We start from the raw sequence: 11,146 nt of genomic DNA on the forward strand, positions 1-11,146 counted from the left end.
CTCCATTCAGTGCCTGTCCAGGTTGCAAAGGTATGGAGTCTGGGAGGTAAGCCAGATGTCATCACCGTCAGTAATTTCTGTGGTGTGCTTCTGACACTCCATGTCCACACATCTGCTCTCTGGGCCAGGTTCTGACTGAAAATGAAATTGTAAAGCATGGTTGTTAGCCAGTCATTGATGTCTAATTTGGACAGCACTTGTAATTACATAGAGACCAGTGATAGCCTGTTGGATAGTTTCCACATGGCCCAACATGGATTCCAAATGATTTGCTGTGAAATAATGCTTGAATGATGCCCAGAACCACGTGGTAATCCTCTGGATACATTTAGGTGCAGGCCAGTATCTCACTAAGTGCCACAGGCAGCTATAATTTCAGTAACACTCTGCCTGAATTCAGATCCTTCTAAACCTATTTTCAACGAAGGTTATGATTGCAAGGTGATGAGTTCAGTGATCCAAAAAATAATCAGATATTTGCCATGTTTCATGAATTGCGCAAAAGTGAGATGTGAAGTATGACTTTTCAACCGAACAATAATTGCATCCTCTCTTAAAGCAATTAGCTTGATGTTATATTTATGGAACTAAAATACAAACTCCTGTCAACATTTTATGATTCAAAAATAAAGAATGTACATTCTATTTTGTATCGAACAAAGGATATGCTATCTGACTGTAGACGTGATCACAATTACATATTCATTGTCGGTATTCAAACAAATACATTGTCGCACCAACATTTAGAAAGTGGTTGGTTTCTGACCGATTACATATTTAGATTGAGAAAATGATTCAACAATCATATAGAAATAGCGTTCTTATATATTTAAGTAGCAACCAGTTTAATTTTAAACTTAAATGTATGAGCTTCAGCTACTTACCAACAATTGAGAAATGACAATAATTCAACATGCACTGTAAATATTAACGTAAGTGAATGATTTGTGATATTGCATTGTGGAGAACAATAATTTGAAATCTTGCAATTTTAAAAGAATGAATGGCATTTAATGCACAATTTGGTTAGTGAATAAAAAGAATGAAGGTATTTCCGTATGGGTGAAACGTCAAGCATTTACAAAGTGTTTTCTGCCAAAGCAAAGAGTAATTTGTTTTAATAACTGGAATACAAGATTTAAAATATTCATGTGATGAGTACTAATTAGTCTTCATCATCAAGCTGACCTTAAAATACTTGCATTTTAAATGGCTATGCTGCAGCAAATATGATCAAATATTTGCCAGTATTTACAACTGGAAATAATGTTGACTTGCATCTGTATATGATAGAGTACAGAACTTTAATGGACAGAAGGAGGCTACTGGGGCACTGTGTATGCATCAGCTCTGGAAATGTCTCCCAAACTCCTCCCATTTGCCACCCGGTCTCTGTAGCCCTTTACATTCGTAACTTACAAATATATATCCAGTTCCCTTTTGCATCTTCATTCACAACTCTCCCAGACAGAGCATTCTAAATCCTAACCACTCTCTCAATAAAGAAGTTTTTCCTTATCTCACTTCTTGCTCTTGTGCTGACAATCTTGAAACTAGGACTGCTAGACGCTATAATGCCAACGAACATAAACAGAGTATTTGTATTCTATTCTGCAATTTTTTTCCATAATGTCGAGCACTGCAATGAGTTCACATCTTTGTTCGTTCTGCTTAATGAAGAGTAACCCTAATTGTTCTCATCCTACCTTTAACTAAATTATTCATTCCAGCTGTCATTCTGATTATTTATAAAGTTACTGCGCTATTCTTCTACAAAGTAATGTGGTGTGTGTTTGTTTATGTGTGTGTGAGAGAGTGTATGTGCGTGTGCGTGTGCGTGTATGTGAGAGAGAACAATCCGCTGGAATGTCAGAATTACTCCCAGTGCCACGTGGAAAAGACGTACTGGTTAGGAAGGTGGTATAGCTTAATATGTGGTTAAAGAGTTCGTACGGGGTGAGGGTTTCAATTTTTGGATCATTGGGATCTTTTCCAGGACAGGCGAGAGCTTTCAAAAATGGACAGGTTGCTTCTTAACTAGAGGAGCACCAACATTCTTGTAGGGAAGTTTGCTAGTGGAAATTGGATGGATTTAAATAAATAAACCAGGAGGTTGGCATCCAAAGCAGCAGGTCAGAAACTGAGCAGAAGGTAGAGGTGAATAGGACATCAGGCATGGCCAGTCTCATGACCACGATGAAGGATGGATCATGTCAATTCAAAATGTGAGTAGGAGATTGGAATAAATGATAGAGATGAGGCGCAAAATGATCAGGGATTAACAAATAAGGTTGGACAGTATGGGGGGTGTGAGGTAGTGAGGCGTGTGAGATCAGGAAGCTAGTGTACAAAAAAGTATTAGAAGGGAAAGACAAACCAATAAAAAATATTTAAAAACTTTGTACCTAAAAGAACGCAGTATTTGGAAAAAATATCGATGAGCTGACAATAGATACAGAGACCAATGGGTATGACCTGGTGCGGATTACAGAAACATGGTTACAGGGAGATCATGACTGGGCTGTGACATGTCCGAGGGCACTCACTATTCCAGAAGGTTAGTAATGAAGGAGCAGGAGATGGAATTGATGTATTGGTTAAAACTTTGTACCTAAAAGAACGCAGTATTTGGAAAAAAATATCGATGAGCTGACAATAGATACAGAGACAAATGGGTATGACCTGGTGTGGACTACAGATACATGGTTACAGTGAGATCAGGACTGGGCAGTGACATGTCCGAGGGCACTCACTTTTCCAGAAGGTTAGACAAGGAGGAGCAGGAGGTGGAATTGATGTATTGGTTAAGGATGATATCAAGGCTGCATTAGGAAATGATATTGGCGCGAGGGAACGACATGTAAATCAGATCAGGTGTAAATAAAAAGCAAGAGAAGAAACCTCTTGGGAATAATAATGTTCTGCGACTGTCCCCCCGAAGTATTTCTGAAGTCGAAAATAATGACAGCTGGTGACAAGGGCACAACAGTGGGATGAACATGCATATTGACTCAATTAATCAACTTGGCAAATGTAGCCTTGAAGAACAATTCATAGACGGTATGAAGCATTGTTTCTGAGAGCAACATGTCATGAATTCAACCAGAGAACTGGTTACTTCAGATTTGATTTTATGTGACAAGGAAGGATTGATAAAAAAATCTTGCAGTTAAGGATCCTCTTGTAAGCAGTGACCGCATCATGCTGTAGTTTTAACCTCAGATTGATTGAATGAGGACAGAGTCACATATGACGGTTTTAGTTTTGAGAAATGATAATTATATTGGGCGAAGGAAGGAGTTGGCTTGGGTGGACTGGCCAGGAAAAAAAATGAAGGGCAGTTCAGATAAAAAAAAGGCAAAGACGCAAGCAAACATTAAATAACCTCTCAATTAAAGTATATTGGTGAGAGGAAGAGGAATTGCGTCATGGACAAAAGTCATCCATGATTTGACAAGGCAATCAATAAGAGCATGAGGGAAAAGTCTCGGGCAAACCATATTACACAGGTTAGTCACACTCTGGAGGACTAGGCAAGGCACAGAGTTGGTGGTGTTATCGCTGAACTGTTAAGCGAGAGACCTAGATAATGTTCTGATGACCTGGATTTGAAATCTGCCATGGTAGATGATGGAGCTTGAAATCAAATGTGTAATTAAGAGACTGATAGTGATCATGAATCGATTGTAAGATACAACTCGTGGTTCACTAATGTCCTTTAAGAAAGGAAACTTCCATCCTTACCATAGATTCATCACTCTCTGGCTGAAGGCGTTTCTCCTTATCTCCTTATCTCCTTACCTTCCCTTAACTTTAAGACTATGTCATTGGGTCCTTTCCCTCCTAATTACGGAAGCATCTTTCTGACATACACTCTGACCAGGCGTTTAGTATTTTGTATGATTCAATTAGAACCCCTTCATCCTTCGCAACTTCAGCGAGTTTAATCCCAGAGACTTCATATGTGAGGCTTTTCGTTTCTGAGGCCCTTCCTGTGTTATGGAAATTATATCGACTTGACTCAATTATTAGCAATAGCAAGGAAAGGTTCTTATTAAAAATCCTGCAGGATTTTGACACATTACACTAAGTCAGATGCCTCAATGAAAGGAGTACTGAAATATTATATAGACGCCTGTCTTATATCGTTCCTTATCACACTCTCAAGGGCAAAGACTGGGGAAACTCAAGTTGCTATCCTCTCATCCCTTGGTCCTAGACATAACAGTTCTTCAGCTTTCACAGCGTTCAACTATCGCAAGGTCGAGTTGAATGTTTCAGAATTCAAACAGAGATAAGCTAACTGCAAACCTTCAACAAAGCATCGTTTACAAAGCTCAGTACAGCACTGATTTAAAGAAAAGCGTTCTCTTTCAGATTTCACAGTAAATGGATAATTAATTTCATGGTAAATGGATAATTTTCCGTTACATTTTCCCCTTTTTGTCATTTTATGACAACAAGGACAACTACAGCAACATTTAAAAAAAACAGAACCAGAATAGCAATACATCAGAAAATGTTTAGGAAACACCAGGACTTTTCTCAGCTGCTCGCTGGATGCTGCCTGAACTGCTGTGCTCTTCCAGAACCACTGATCCAGAAACTGGTTTCCAGCATCTGCAGTCATTGTTTTTACCTTTCCTCAGACACCACCTACCCGAAACACAGCTTTGTGCTGCTTTCGTCACTTGCTTTGGTGTGCCCCGTACACAGCCCATGTTCACATGTCACATTCGTCAAAGCCATGGTAGGGTGGGGTCCACGCAATGCCCCTGCCCTTACGAATAGTCCTACCAGGTTGTTTGCTAAAAGTGTGAGGCTTCTAATCACTACTTGCACTTAATTGGTTCTGGTGCTGTCTGATGTCTCCTCAAGCCCAGCTACATGCTTGCAATGGCGGGTGCGTATCCATATGGCTCTTTCTGCGATCCTAACTGCTCTCTGTGTTGTGAGGAGCACTTGAAACGGTCCCAGCCATCTCTTCACCTTCCAGTTTTTTTACTCCTGAAGTCCTTCACCATTATCCAGTCTTCAGGTTCCAGATCATGCAGCTTCCCTCCTGCTGGTTGGGGTAGAGCTGCTTTCACTTGATTCTGTATTTCAGACAAACGTGCAGAGAGTTTTGTACAGTAACACAACATCTCATCCTCACAGTAGCCTGTTATCTGTCTTACCTTTGGTCTTGTGCTAATTACTGTGTTGGGCGGCCTACCGAACAAAATCTCAAACGCGCTCAGTTTAGCTCTTCCTCTCCTCCTAGATCTCAAATACATCAGCACAACTGGAAGTGTCTTTGTCCATGTCACCCCTAGTTCCTCAACATTTTGTCATTTTTTTAAGGCAGCATTTTCTCTTACACTGCCCCACCGCTCGCTGAATTGTCAGCACAGTGTTGTCCCATGTTTATTCCCAAATAATCACTGATCTGCTGTAAGGCATTATTGACAAATGGTGTCCCATTGTCACAACTAAGCCTTTCAGGAATGTCCCATCTCGGAATTATCTCAGTTAGCAACGCATTGGCTACTGCACTGGCCTCCTGTTAGACGTGGGGAACGCTTCCACCCATTTGGAAAACATATCAACTATTACGAGACAATACCTTTTCCCTTCACTGGGTGTTAATTTAACAAAATCCATATGTAAATGTTCAAAAGGTTTTTGCGGTTGGGGTTGTGCTGCCTGTTTACCATGACGCTTCACGATAGCCCCGAGGGGGCAAAAGACGGGGTACGGCCTGCACAACAGAACAGGATTAAACTGCCCTGGGGTTTGGCGCTTCAGTCAGTCCCAAAGATACTCGCAAACCGATCGCCTCAACCCGGAATTGTAAAAGATGACCTGTAAACAACGAAACAAAACAAGACACACAAAGACAAAGAACTTTACAGTACAACTAGCAACGCCGCAATTACTCCCCAAGGTCCTTACAGAAGCAGTGTTCTGGGCCACAGGCTGTCTTCCTTCTTGCCCCGAGGGATCACCCTGCAGAGCTCAAGGCATTTGCTATATCCACATCAAAAAACCATTTGCTGTCCGGTGGAGTTTGAGCCAATATATTATGGGGATTGGGAACATGTGCAGGTATTGTGCTCTGCAAGGATGATACTCAGACTTCGGGGTTATCCTTATGAGCTCACAGCCCCGTATTCGCCCCACATCATGTTTGTACTTTGCCCACAACTCTGTAGGGACCATTTTTAATCTTGGTTCTGAGATTTCCGTCGGAGGGAAACGCCAGGTGATCTCCCTAGGCTTTTCAGGGCTAGTGGGGTTTACTGCATTGTCCTATCTGCCTGAGATAGCCAATTTAGTTTCTTCTTATATTTCCGCATATCTGCATTAAACCAGATACCCACATCGTCCCTGAAGACCCAACCTTTCATTCTTTGTGCCTTTAGCATCCATGCTCCCAAATCCTGCCACATGTCACCAGATGCCTTCGCTAGTGAGGAGCGGAGCCTTCCACATCAAAAAGGTAGGGTCTACTTGCTGTTACAGATACCGTAGTTAAGTTCACACTGACTGCACATCTGTGATCACTCCAATAAAAATCGCAAAATAACAAGTCTAACCAATCTCCTGAACAAATCCTTCTCATATGGTTCGTCAAGGCCATCACGGTGTATGTGTGCTATGCAGTGCAGCATATATCCAGCAAGAAAATCGGTGTTAATAGGATTAACATGGTTGTTTTCTTCCAGGGTGAGTGAACAGCTCACTGAACTTATCACTGTCTGGCTTAATCGCCACTCATAGATATACATCAGGGGTCGTGGGTCATATTTTACAGCCTGCACTGGTAAATCTTTCCATTGAATTACCTGAAAGCCTGTCGGAGTACTGATCAAGTCCAACCCCAGTTTCCCTAAGAGTCGCGAGCTATCAGATTTAAAGGATAAAATTCCGATAACAAGAAGGAGAATTGGCAAGTTTCCCCGTTAGTGGACTGCCCACCTCCACCTCAGCCTTCCCTGTCAATCACTCTGCTGTCCAGCCGCCAGGACCGATTGAGGCTGTCTGTGCGAGCACTGCCTCGCCCAGTGGTCCATTGATCTGCAAACAAAGTACCTGCTAGGTCTACCTCTGCTCAAGCTTCTTCCGCGACCTCTTCCTCTTCCGCGACCTCCACCTCTGCCTCTCTCTCTTCATGTAGCACATCCCTCCAATGGCTGGGCGACCATTTGCATCACAATAAGCTGAGCTTTATGTGCTTGCTGTTCCATCTTTAGTTTCCGCTTATCCTCCTCTTGGGTAAGCAATTTTTCAGCATATATTGCATGTTGTTCTATCAAATTCAGCTTTCCTGTGTGCCAGGTAATACATGTGTCTTTTACCTTTTTCGCTATTTCTTCCTTCATTCCATTGATGAAATTGTTCCTTAGGTATGCCTAATACGGCGTGATTTCTGCTGCCATTATCTCGTCAGGTGGTCTCAGTCCACTATGGGCATTATGGACTTCAGTGAGGTGCATAAGATACTGGGACACTGTCTCACCTTCCCATTGTTTACACATTGCTACTTTGGTCATGTCCATTCACACCAGGAATGCCTTCCTACAGGCGGTTGCCAGCGCTGCAACAAAAGCATTACCGTCTCTGTTCTGCTCTGCTTGCGGGTTGGCTGCTATGGTATTGACATTTGCAGCTGGCCAGGTATACTTGATTTTGGTGACATTGGCAACTAGATTTCGTCCCAGGAGACGGCTGACGCGGAACTTCCACCAGGCGGATCTCGTAGAGGTCTGCAGGTCTCTGAGGGCAGTCATCAACGTCAGGAACTGAAACAAACTTAAGACAATGCACAGCTTTGTTATGTTGTTTGCCGCATGCGTCCGCATGTGTTCTGGTGTTTGTACGTGTATTGGTCTATCCTTTACTTGAGATTTCCTTTCTCTGATATCAGCCTAAGCCTTCCACATGTTAGAAGCACTCCATTTCATAAGTTCTATTTTTCCCTTCCTTTTCTCCGTCTCTCTCACTTCCTATCTCGAGCTCAACATTTCCAGCTGTCATTTACTAAAACTTCCTCCCTCCGGAAAACCACATTCCTTGATCCACAATTATAACTGCTTAACATATTCTGGGCTGTAATTATTTAGCACGTATTGTATTTTTGGTTGGCCATTCCAAATCCTGTGTGGACTCTCCCTTTGTTTGCTCTTGCTGGAGCCCATTTTTAGTGTAACTGGAAAAGTGTTCAGCTCTCTCTCCCTCTCTCTCTCTCTCTCTCTCTCTCTCTTGGTACCATTATCTTTTCCCTTTTGATTTGCTTTTACCTCCGGAGGTTCCCTCTCGCATTGGGCGAGTCCGCCTCAATGCCTTGGTTTTCGTAAACCAAGAAACAACGTACCCAGTATGTCTTAGGCGTGTCCAACTCAGCCAGTCGTGATTCCAAGTCTAAAACCACCCTTAACGTTGCTGTCTCCTGAACACTGTAGAGACAATAATCCCCTTCCCTTGGGGTTTTATTCTAATACCACGCGAGAGTTCACTGAACCCTTTTTCTGCTGCATTTATTCTCTTATAATGAGTCTCTATGTCGGATTACTTAAGCCACGACTCTTACCCCGATCCTATACGATTCGAACCCCCGGCCCTGGGGTGATCCACAGATTCCCAATCCTCTCACGCAAAGTGAACGACCTTCAGGGCGCTGGCACCTACGCCTCTTCGGAATCTTCAGAATCTCACCCAGTCACGGTATCCCGGACGAGCCCCCAAGTTTACTGTCGTGGAAAATTAAATCGACTTGACTCAATTATTTACAAGAGCAAAGAAAGGGTCTTTATTGCAAAATCCTGCAGGATTTTGACTCATTACACAAAGTCAGATGCCTCAATGCAAAGAGTACTGAAACATTGTAAGGACACCTGCCTTATAGTGTTCCTTATCACACTCTCAAGGGCAAAGACTGGGGTAATTTAAGTTGTTACCCTCTCATCCCCGAGACATAACAGTTCTTAAGCTTTCACAGAGTTCGACTATCGCAAGGTCGAGTTGAATGTTTACAGAATTCAAACAGGGATAAGCTAACTGCAAACCTGCATCAAAGCATCGTTTACAAAGCTCAGTACGGCATTGATTTAGAGAAAAGCATTCTCTTTCAAAATTCACAGTAAATTGATGATTTTCCATTATACTTGTGAACTGCCTCTGAACACACTCCGGGGTGGTATATCCTTCCTGAGATATGGGACCCGAAACATCACACAATAATCGAAATGTGGTCTGATTAGAGCCTTATGGAGTCTCAGAAGTACATCCATGCTTTTACATTCAAGTCCTCTCAAAATAAACAAAATAAATCATTGTATTTACCTTTGTGACCAGTCGGACCACCTGAAATAATCAACTTATGATGGATAATAAAAAATTACCATGGAGTTACAAAAATGAACAATTATTAAAGCATGCTGGTAAATGGATCCCAGCCTTGATTAAAATCTTTGTGCTAATCCACATACTGCAGAATCCAGACAGGCTGCAGCTCCCCACAGACGGATTGCAAACAAACTTGACAGCTACAGACCCTGCAATACAAACCTGGAGTTGAACTTGAATGGGATAATGGAATGTCGCCCTTGGGCCATCAACGTGCCACACCCTGGTTGGGTCTGTTTCGTCAGGGTAATCCAACATGATCACTCTGTTGGCAGATCCTCCATACCCTCCCAAAAGGGGGTGAAGATTCAAAAGAATGAGAATCACCGCAAAACCGCACTTCGCGCAGTAAATCGAGAATAACCACCATAAACTGAAGATATCTCCAAGTCCATTGTAAGAAGGAGAAATCAGCACGTGGAGCACGGCAACGTTCTATAGAGGTGGTGTACGATCATACAGAGTTAAGTTAAAGCATAAGATAGTTTGTAGTCTGTTTCGTTACTTTATAATAAAATTTATCGTTCTGATATTAATTGTGTTCAATAAAAAAATATTGTTGTTTAGAAGTCGACTCGCAGTTCTTTAGGTGAATATAAGATATTAAAACACACTGTCTCGTGGTAAAAAAACTTTCCTAAATATTGGTTCACCTTCAAGTTTACCTTGAGACAATCTTGGTCGAGAACTCCCAAGTTTCTTTGCACTTCAGACTGAAGTATTTTCCCGCATTTAGAAAATACTCCATGCCTGTATTCTTCTTACCGAAGTGCAACATCTCACACATGCCCCCATTGTACTCCATCTGCTACTTCTTTGCCCACTCTCTTAACGTGTCTAAACCCTTCTGCAGCCTCTCCACTTCCGCAATGCTACCTGTCTCTCCACCTATCTTTATATCTTATGAATAGTTAACCAGAATGCCCTTAGATCATTCCTCTAGATCATTAATTTACAAAGTAAAGAGCCGTGGTCCCAACACTGAGACTTGTGTAACATCACATGTCACTAGCTACCATGCTGACATGATCATTTTTATCCTCACTCACTGTTTTCTGCATTTTTAACCTTTGTTGTTTCTCAATTCCACCCAGACAGATTCTTCACCATCTGTCCATATTTCAGAAATGATGGGAACTGAGTGAAATGACTGCAAAACACTTTAGATTGTCGCTAACTTATAGTTTAGACATGGACTAAAAATATGACATTGCCGATTCCATTGAATTATGGCGACAACCTATGTCTTTGATGAAATATTTCGTTTGCATTATGGAAGAATACAAATATATGAACCTTCTTGAGAGGACACAGACAATTTCAAACGTTTGTATTCTTCCATAATACAGACCGAATATATGGTCAAAGACACAAACTGTCGTCATAGTCCAGTGCAATTGACAATGCAATATTTTTACTTCTTTTTGTTTTTGTTTGTATATGAAGAAGACATGAGTTTATAAAGAGATATAAGTGGGTCAAATGAACCACAAATATTCGTGTATGGAGCATAGAATGGGAAATGTGTCTGTGTTCAAATATGTTGGCAATTTAATGGAAACGCAGGAGTTATTTCAATGGAGAGATTGGACTGAGGCACAGAGGAATCAGGCACCTGGATCGCACAAAAATAAAATGCGTACATCAAAGTTTTAGAGAGGCCAGACAAATGTTGAAACGTTTTTGAAACAGAATTCATTCAGAAATAGGAAAGAATTTCTACAGTTTTACAGGGTACTGGTGAGACCACATCGAAACA

The sequence above is a fragment of the Chiloscyllium plagiosum genome, chromosome 8, assembly GCF_004010195.1.
Source record: "Chiloscyllium plagiosum isolate BGI_BamShark_2017 chromosome 8, ASM401019v2, whole genome shotgun sequence".
NCBI lineage: Eukaryota > Metazoa > Chordata > Chondrichthyes > Orectolobiformes > Hemiscylliidae > Chiloscyllium > Chiloscyllium plagiosum.